The sequence below is a fragment of the Rhinolophus sinicus genome, chromosome 2 (genome assembly GCF_057876585.1).
Source record: "Rhinolophus sinicus isolate RSI-liver-muscle chromosome 2, RSI-T2T, whole genome shotgun sequence".
NCBI lineage: Eukaryota > Metazoa > Chordata > Mammalia > Chiroptera > Rhinolophidae > Rhinolophus > Rhinolophus sinicus.
Genome location: NC_142502.1, coordinates 70,825,186 through 70,834,879, shown reverse-complemented (window position 1 = coordinate 70,834,879; position 9,694 = coordinate 70,825,186).

Below are 9,694 nucleotides of genomic sequence, written 5' to 3'. Positions count from 1 at the left end.
ACTCCCACATACTCAATTTCTTGAACCAACAATTTTCAAGTTTTTTCAAAAATTGCTTCAATTACCCCTTATTTTTTTGTTAAAGTTATTTTAAAACAAATCCCAGCCATCACATTGTTTCATGTCTATGTACTTCATCACATACCTTCAAAAAGTATGAACAATTTCCCACATAAAGTCAATTTTATTTTTATACATAACACTATTAATTCCTTTATAGCAACTAATATCAAGTGAATAATCAAATGTCCCATGTTTTTAAAAACCTCTGGTTTTTTTGATCAGGATAACTAAAAATCCATATATTGGTCACATTTCGTTATGTCTCTGTGTCTCTTTTTAACTTTTACTAAGCCATTGATTTGTTTCAGAAACAAATTCTTTTTAACTGTTGCGGTGTTCCTTTCTATAATTTCCTCTCCAGCCCTCATGCTAACCATAACTATAATCATTTTCAATCTATCATGTCTATTTATCTGTCTGTGAAGATTTTCTTCATTTCCTTGCTTTCATTTTAGGAAAAATTCCTCAGTCAGGGATTTATTTCTATTTATTTATTTGTCATTTTTCCTGACACATTTAGGGGAGAGGAGGAGTGGGATTCCAAATATGATTTAGAAAGAAAAAATATTTTCCTTTTCATTAAAAAGGGTTTGTTTGTTTGTTTGTTTGTTTTATAGAGCCAACCAGAGAACAGTAATTTGAAGTAGTTGTCCTAATAGTTGTGCTCTTATTCACATGGCGGAGAAAACCAGCACTCCAAATTGCTCAAAATTTTGTTTTTAAAAAATTTCCCTTTTGTCCTGTTTAGTTGACTAAAATGTTTTCTTTTTCCCAAGACTGACTTCCTCTGTAATGATTATAGACTATGTAATTATTTGTAATAATTTTACAAGTAAAATTTGTAATTACAAATTACTGCAAATTTTATTTAGAAATTATATGATATATATATATGTGTGTATGTATATATATATATATATATATATATATACACATATATATATATATAAAATGAGCTTGTTATTTTTTTGCCTAATTTTTTCTTTTGTGTCTTTTTTTCATATTTATTGTCCATGATTAATATAGGAATCTGTAGGAGCCTAGTTAATACATACAAATATTAATGAGTATTACCCAGATTTTGTTTTTGAAGGGATGAGACTTTTGCTAAATATTGTAAAGTAATAAATATGCCACTATCTCAATTTCATTCCAACAATAACTTTATTTAATAACAGCACTGAGCACATTTTTTAAGTCTTATGTTTTATACATTTTAAAGAGAATTATTGTTCTGAAAAACAGTCACATATAGACTTTTTTCTTTTTCTCCAAACCTGAGTGAATAAAAACTAGCTATGACATTTCAGCAGCACGTCAACCTAGATTCATCTTCTTTCCTTTAGAATCCAATATATTCCATGAAGAAATAGGGCACAGTAGAGCGGATTTAATAGCACCCCACGATCATCACAATTCAGTCACCTTCAACATTGTCTATAATACCAAGTGCTCCTCCCGTTTATATATTTATTTAGCTTTGTATGATGTGTTTCTTTTATTCAACTATGTACAATTGTTTTGGAAATATATGTAGTGCAATAAAAAAATGCAAAATACATAAACACTTGTTCCTGCTGTTTTAATCTGAGGGCTATTTTCCACAGAGAACAAAACTAAATTATATTAGACCCTCTTTTACTCCAGGATCACCATAAATTTTCCTGATCCAGGCAAAGAAGAGTTATTGATCAGTCTGCTGAGGTAGTTCATCACTTTTTACCTTCAATTATTGGAGGTTTTTGTTTTATTTTATTTTTACTTTAATGAATAATTTCAAACATAAGACACTCAGGAGTGAACTGAGAGAGGTTCAATATTGAATTAAAATTTTCCTCCTATTTGAATAAGAGCATATTTACATCCCTAATCCAGTTTTAATCGTTAAGACACATCGCATTAATTTCTTTCCTTCCTTGGAATTTCCAGCCTCTCATGTTTCTCCTTCTGTAGTTCATCCAACCAAGGACAGCTTTATTTATCAGTCTCTGTAATGACCTGGGGCCTTCATGTATGAACCTAAGGCACAGGTCTTGGGAGATTGGTGAGTTATTTAAAAGACAAGAATACTGAAAGTGTCAGAAATCAAATCATTGTGTGTTTAAACTTATTTGTTATTAGGAATTTTTTTTTAAATCACTTATTCATGTTATCTGTTTGTTTAATGCTAATTTCTTTGCCTGAATTTCCTCAGCAGCATCTGTATCAGCATTGTCAGGGTTGGATTGTAAATTCCTAAGAGACAGGTTATGTCTGATGACTTGCTGTGCACAGCAACTAATAGAGCATGTTATGAAGATAGATTCTCAGTGTGTTTTAATGGTGATAAATTTCCCTGAGTCTATTTTAATATCTTATTCTGATTATATTTTAAAAGGGAAACATCACTATCAGTATACCATAAAATTAACCTTAATGTGTTTGAAAAGAAAACCAAGATATGAAATGTATTTGAAATTTATATCTGAATTATCTGAACTATATTAATTTTGCAGGAAAATTTCTGTACACGATATAATCCAAATGCTTTTGAGTGAATAGTAATATTTAAAAAAAATACTTTGAAGATTAAGCCTCTGTTAGTATCCAGTTAATGATCCACTAGTTTCATCAAGGAAGTATGTTTTATTTACTCTTTACTCATTTAAAAACTTAAAGTTAGATTTGGCTCAAGGCTGTTGCACTTCCTATGGGCTAATACCAATAATTATGTGACTCTGAAGTGATTAGCATGCTGCTAATGTTTTCAGTTTATTTTAAGATTGCAGTTTTAAGTAGAAAGGTGTCAGAACAACTAACTCATGCAACAAGCAAAACATATTATCTTGAGCTCATGAAGATTTATTTTTAATACTTTAGTATTGAGATCTTTAAAAGTGAGAAGAGGCTCCCTGAAGCCTGATTAGAAGACCTTGAATTTGACATACAATTTTATTTTTATTCCTAACATGGATATACAGATTAGAGCTATATATTTTGATGTATCAGTCTGGGTTTATTCAGAAAATTAAAAACTCCACAGTAGGTTAAACAGAGTAGGTTTGATATAAGGAATTATTTAAGTATGATAAAAGAATAATCATTAGATATAATAAAACTCAATCTATCTAGTACCCTGGGGATGAGAGAGAGTACCCAGGGAAAGACAAACTTGGAAGGTGTTCAGAGCTTGCTGGAGGTGTGGTACCGCTCATTGCTGGTCTGGCCATGCTGGAGTTGGTCTGCAGTCCCTGGGTAGGCAGAAGGTGACCTGGGCACAGTAGGGAGCAGGGTGGTCGGAACCTTCCCAGGCCACAGACAAGATGTGCACAGGGATTACAGAGAGAGTAGCGGTTCAGTGGGAACCCTATGGAGTTAAGGAAGGTAGGCTGTGAGTGGGCTTGCATCAGAAATATGGGTGCCAGCATGTTTGAGATGACTTCCAGTGTTAGTATGTAGGGTGAAGTGGATTTGGGCAACAGTTGGATAGGAACCCTTTAGGGTGCTGGTTTCTGGAATGAGAGGACTGCTGAAAGATTATTAGACCAAGCTGCAATATTACTAAGGGACCACACATTCGGGGTCACACACTAGGGTAGAGCCACCAAATGTTCGCTTACACACATGACTGACCCACCAAGCAGTAAACAGGAACATCAGGAGAGCCCCTTCTTCTTTCATATTCAGCCAGCACCCCCTACTGAGAAAATTTAACATCATGCTCACCGTGAAGGAGATATGCTTAAAGGTGTATCATTATCACAGGACATGTATTGAAGGGTAATTTTGGATATGAGAGGCAACATTTTTATAACTCGCATACGTGGTTGCTTGTTGAATTTTCAGATAAAAAATACACTTTTCATATGCAAAAAAGTTGTGAGATTTATGGCCTTGACTGGTACTGTTTAGGCTAGCAATTATTTCATATTTATCAAGTTTCTATTATAAATTAAATTATAACATCTTGTCCGTTTTACTCTCCAATTTTTTAAACAGCAACTGTAAGTTTACAACAAAAATTTCTCTTCATTGAATTCATTAGAAAATAGATTTTAAGACATTTGCAATTTTTTCTATTTTTTCAGGGTTTTTTCTTTATAGAGTTTAATTTTCTTACACTATAAAAAACACCCCCCCCCCCCCCCATTTCCAAATCTTTAGGTAATTCCATAATTTTATCTGTGGACACCAAAATCAATTTGCTTGTCCAAAATGAAAATATGAGACTGAAGAGAAGGGACTTTTTTTAATGCTGATATTTCAAGTTGAGTTTTGTGGCTTCACCTGAAAGACATTAAAGTTGGATTCAACAAGGGCACAGAATAATGTGGTCAAATTTTGTAACATATTATATAGAGAATCACAAAGAACTGCTCTGAATAGGAAACAATCCTTCATGCGTCAGATAAAATAGCTTTATTTTTTTTTAAAACAAAGCATTTTCAGTTCAGTACATCTAAACCATGAAGAAGCATTTGCTTTTAAATTCCTATATTTTCTATATTAAAGCAAATCTAATTTTATCTTTTGTGTAAAATTACATGAAACACTTGTCTTTTTTATTTTTCATTGCTTAAAGCTGTGTGTCCTTTGTGTACTGTTTGTACCAAGGATTTTATTCAACATGCTGAAGCTCACCTTTGATAGCTACTGTAGCCACTAGTCAAATGCTATAACTTTAGCAAATCTAAAAAAAAAAAAAAAAAAAGTCACTCTCACTCCAGCCCCAAAACTGTCATTTCAGACAGAGTTTTTCTTGCCCTCTGTTTTGGTAGTCACATTTCTTACTTTGTAAAATGAATCTCTAACTCCTTTACACAAGTCATTATATTCACCACAGGTAGCATAATTAGGAGATTTATCAACCATCCAAGCCAAAGAGAAGTGAAAATTTATGAGAAATGAGGCAGACTTAGGAATGAAAAGTAGCTCTGATGAAAATGTATTTGGAGGATAGGATACTACTAGATTTTAATTTCTCAAATTACATTTAAATGTGAAAGCCTTGCTTAAATCAAGAGAAAATGAAAGTAAAACAGAATCACTGGCATTACTGGGAGTAACTTGAATCACTCATTATAGTCATAGAATGGAACTTTCTTCATATTAACTGACAATCTAAGGCAGATTCCTTTAAATGGAAATGTTCTTTGAGAAGAATGATTTTTTTCAATAGAATATTTCTAGTCTAAATCCTGTAATTCTTTAGGAGAGTAAGAGCTAACAAGTAATTGCTCTTCTCTCATGGCAACTAGCTTTTATTTATCTGTTTATGAGAGCGAGAGAGCGAGAGAGAGAGAGAGAGAGAGAGAGAAAGAAATGTGGGGTTTTATTTGTGACATTCTACTGCTGCATGATTTGTATGGATTTGGACTATGGAATCTTAGCAGGACCAGCATTGCCTATCCTCTATACACACAATATTTAGAAATTCCATGTCTATTGGGCACTGCAATCATATTCAACCACAATAAAAATTTAGCCATATATGGAGATTGAAAATGCTTCTTCAGTCTTTGGCTTGTGTTTCATTTGCTTACATCACTTAGGATTTTATTATTCAGAGGTGCTTCATTTATATAATATGGAATCAATTTGCTTTTACCCAAGGAAACAAAAGTACTCACAGATGAATGGGGACAACTCATGGGGAGCATCATGCCTGGAAATATATGTTTAAAATAAAAATATAAGCTGGGTTTTCTTTGCTCATTTTGTACCCCAGTTGCTAAAGGACACTTAATTTTGCATCCTATCAGCTCTTCTGGGAAAGAGCTGTCCTTCACATAAAATCTTAGTATCTAGATGGAGATTAATAAATATGTATGAGTTATAAATGAATGAATGAATACATATCCAATATGATTATTTGAGTTCTTTCTCCATAGTAGTATGAATAATTTTGTAGTGATTCATTTGCAATGTCATATAGTTCTTATAACCAATTGTTTATATTCAAATGTACAGCAGTATTGAGGTTTATTCTAATAACTGAATTGTAGTGAATTCAACATCTTGGGGTCATTTGGCCTCAGTAGCACTCTAATACTAAAATTTTTTAAACACACTTTTAAAACACTTAAGATACCTTGGAATTTCACAGGTATTAACTTCATTAATTCTTACCAAGCCATACCATGATTTAAATATTATTATTATTACATATGTGGAAAAAATGTAGAAAAGTAAAGCTTCCCACAAGAATGCAGCTACTATAATGGTGAGTCCTGTATATGAATCCAGGCAGTTTGATTTCCGAGTCTGTGCACTTAGCATTCCATGGCAATTCCTTTAGAGAAAAGGCCATGGGAGCTCTTCTGAAAATAGTTGCCTCCTTAAGTGCCACATGTCAATATTTGTGGATCTTAACTGTAATTAGGTAGGTCATCTCTTGATTTTACCTCTATACTCACTAGTCTTTTAAAACTTTGGCTTCCAGAAATTGCAGGAATGTATAACATTCTTCTGGACCTTTAGAAACTCAGGATGCTGTGTGAAGCAGAAATTAAAATCCGTCCATTTCTCCATCTGGGTGGCCTCCAGGTAGAATCTTTGTGAGTGGGTTAGAAGAAGACATTTTTAGGCAGTGTCCTGTGTTTGTAATTCAGTGAAATTTGAAACAAATGCAGAGACTCTTTTTATACTTAAACACAGGAAAGAAAGGTCCAATAACCTAAATAGAAATAGATAATAAATAGATGATAGGTAGATACAATAGATAGATAGATAGATAGATAGATAGATAGATAGATAGATAGATAGATAGATAGACAGCTAGATAAATAGATAAGAAGGAGGACCTGAGTTTGATAGAAAGTTAGCCAAAATAATAAATATAGGAAGGAAAAGAGAGGAGAGAGAGAGAGAGAGAGAGAGAGAGAGAGAGAGAGAGAGAGAGAGAGAGAGAGAGAGGTTTGTAGCAAGCCAAGATTTTAAAACAAAAGAAGAATGTAAATTCTAAAGTGATTTTCTTTCCAGATTGTGGAATGAATTTAGTTTCGGTCTTTATTTATAAACTTTAACTCAAGGTGCCCAGATTCCTGGAGCCCTTAAATTATATAATGTCTAACCCTCAACAAGAGAAAGCATGTTGGTTCTATTTCTGGTTGTGAACCTGAGGACGTTATATCGTCAGGCAGTGTGTCTGTGTCAAATACTATAGTGAGTTGGGAACACTTTTCAAACCTCAGCAAGAGTCATCAGAACCACACTAGTTACCCTTCTTATTTTCTTTTCCCTTAAGATCCAATTTATTGAAATATAATCCCCACCTACTCCCATCTCAGTTTCTGCGAGGAAACTGCTCCCCCAAACCTTTAGTGTGGTGTTTCTGTACACAACAGCTTTTCCGCGTGGACAGTCATACATTTAGAGGATTACTGGGCTCAAAATCGAAGGGAATTTAAAGGCCCATGAATCAATTCACTTCTCAGAGCTAGATTCTGTCCTCAGCCCCTGCTTGGCTGTCTTCCTCGCTTCTCCATCCAGGGAGGCCTTTCTATCTTTGGAAGATTTCTGATTTGTTGGAAAGACGTCCTCTCTGCACAGCCATGTATACTCCTGCGAGTTTCACGCAGCGGTTCTATTTTGAATCCCCACTCACATAGGATAATCCTAATTTTTCTTCCATCCACTGGGTGTTTAAATATTGAAAAGGGGGTGTCACTATTATTTTTCAAACATTATTGGAGCACTTTCAATGTGCCAGGCATTGCACTGAGGACTAAGAGCTCCAAAAACCAAGAATATATAATCCTGTCCCTGAAATTTCTCATGGAGTAATGCTGAAGGAGGAAAAGTGAGGCACCGTGAAAATACAGCATAATTTTACATGAGCCCGAGCAAGTGGCACTTGGCTCTGCAGAGAAGTCAGGAAGGCTTCTGAGAAAAGAAATGTCTGTGCTGAATTGCAAGAGAAGATGTTTTATTTAGACAAACAACACAAGCAAAGTATTAAAGTCAGAGGACCTAGTGTAAGAACATGAAGTCATGAGAACATGGGGTTCCAAGTTGTCAGTTGCAGCTTTCCACATTGAGAGGAAATGAGTTTAGGGAGAGGTCAGACTATAGAGGAAGGAGCTTATTTTGACTTTTCAAATATTTGGCCTTTGTCTTGTAGGCATAAGCAGACTTTTTAAATGGTTAAAAGCCGAGTAGTGACATGATGAAATCTGCCTTCAAATTCCATTTAACTTTGATCACATAGACTTATCTTTTTCAGGTTAGACTTACCTAGTTCTGTAATCACTTTTCTAATGACAGTTTATCCCTTCACCACCTGACCACCCCTTTTTTAAATATTCTTTAGTTTATTTATATCAGTAGTGTGGAAAATCAAATCCCTACAAGGGGCAGGGAAATAGAATAAATGTGTATGATTACTGGGAATGAGACACTAGAGAATGATGAGGCTCATGGAAAACTGGACAATGCCTGCACTGCCGCAAGGCCTGCATATTGTAAGTTTTTTATTACTCTCCTGGCTGGGCAAATAACATCTCTGGGCCGGATATGACTGGGCCTGCTATCTGGTAGTGACTCTTGGTTTATAATTTTCCTAAAGCAGAGGTCTCAGAACTCGATACAATATTCCTATTGATCTAAAAATACAGACTAAAGCTAGCTGATTACCTCCTTTGCACTAGTCTGTTTCTATTAATCTACCTCACTATTTAATTAAAATTATGCTTGGTTATTATTGCTCTATGTTTTTTACATGTCTATTGCAAAACTATATCTTTCTGTACTAGGCAGAAACAGTTAATTTTCTCAGTCAAAGTCAGTCGCCCAGTGTAATGGGAAAAGCATGTACTTGTAAAATGAAGATCTTACCTCCAGTTTGATTCTACTGTTTATTAGCTTTTGATCTTGAGAAAAAGGTATTTGCTCTCTGAGACGCCTCATTTTTAACAAAGGTAGACTGATGTCTTCGTATGATTATTGTATAAATCAGACGATAACATGTTGCATAAGTAGCTTATAAGCCACGAAATGGGTCCCAAATATTATTTGTTATTTTCTTGGTGAAGTCTCTATTAGATTCAGTTACCATTCCAGGTGGTCCTTTTTTTTTTTTTTTTTTTTTTCTGCCTCTTCAATTTTTCTTCTAGCAAAGTAAACAGAACAAGTAATTTGCTTATACTGTGAAGTGAATTTTTGGCTGTGGCATTTGAAATCATTGCACTGATCATCACACATAATTTTGGGTATTCTAGATTCTCTGACTATAAAAGTAATTTATTTTCTTTTAAAGAATACATCATCTATTTGTTTATTTTCAGTTTTGTTTATAAATAAAATGTTAACAATTCCTTAATGTGAAAATGCCACAAAAGAAAATACAGGTTCATTTCTGGATTAAAATTATCTTTTAAATTCTTTTTTAATGTAAATCTATGCATGTTTAATTTAGGGTATTTGCTTTGTATTTTCTTGTTTGTTTGTTTGTTTATTTATTTATTGTCTTTCACAAGAAAAATAGGAAACAGAAAGTCCTTTTATCATAGATATATGGAATTAAATATAGTTATAGATGTTCTAATTAAAGTGACTATACTAATTTTATTATCGAATATTCAGCTATTGCATGAATCTATTTCCATTATCTTTAAGATGAATTTCTTGTTAAATCATAAAACAAATGTAATTA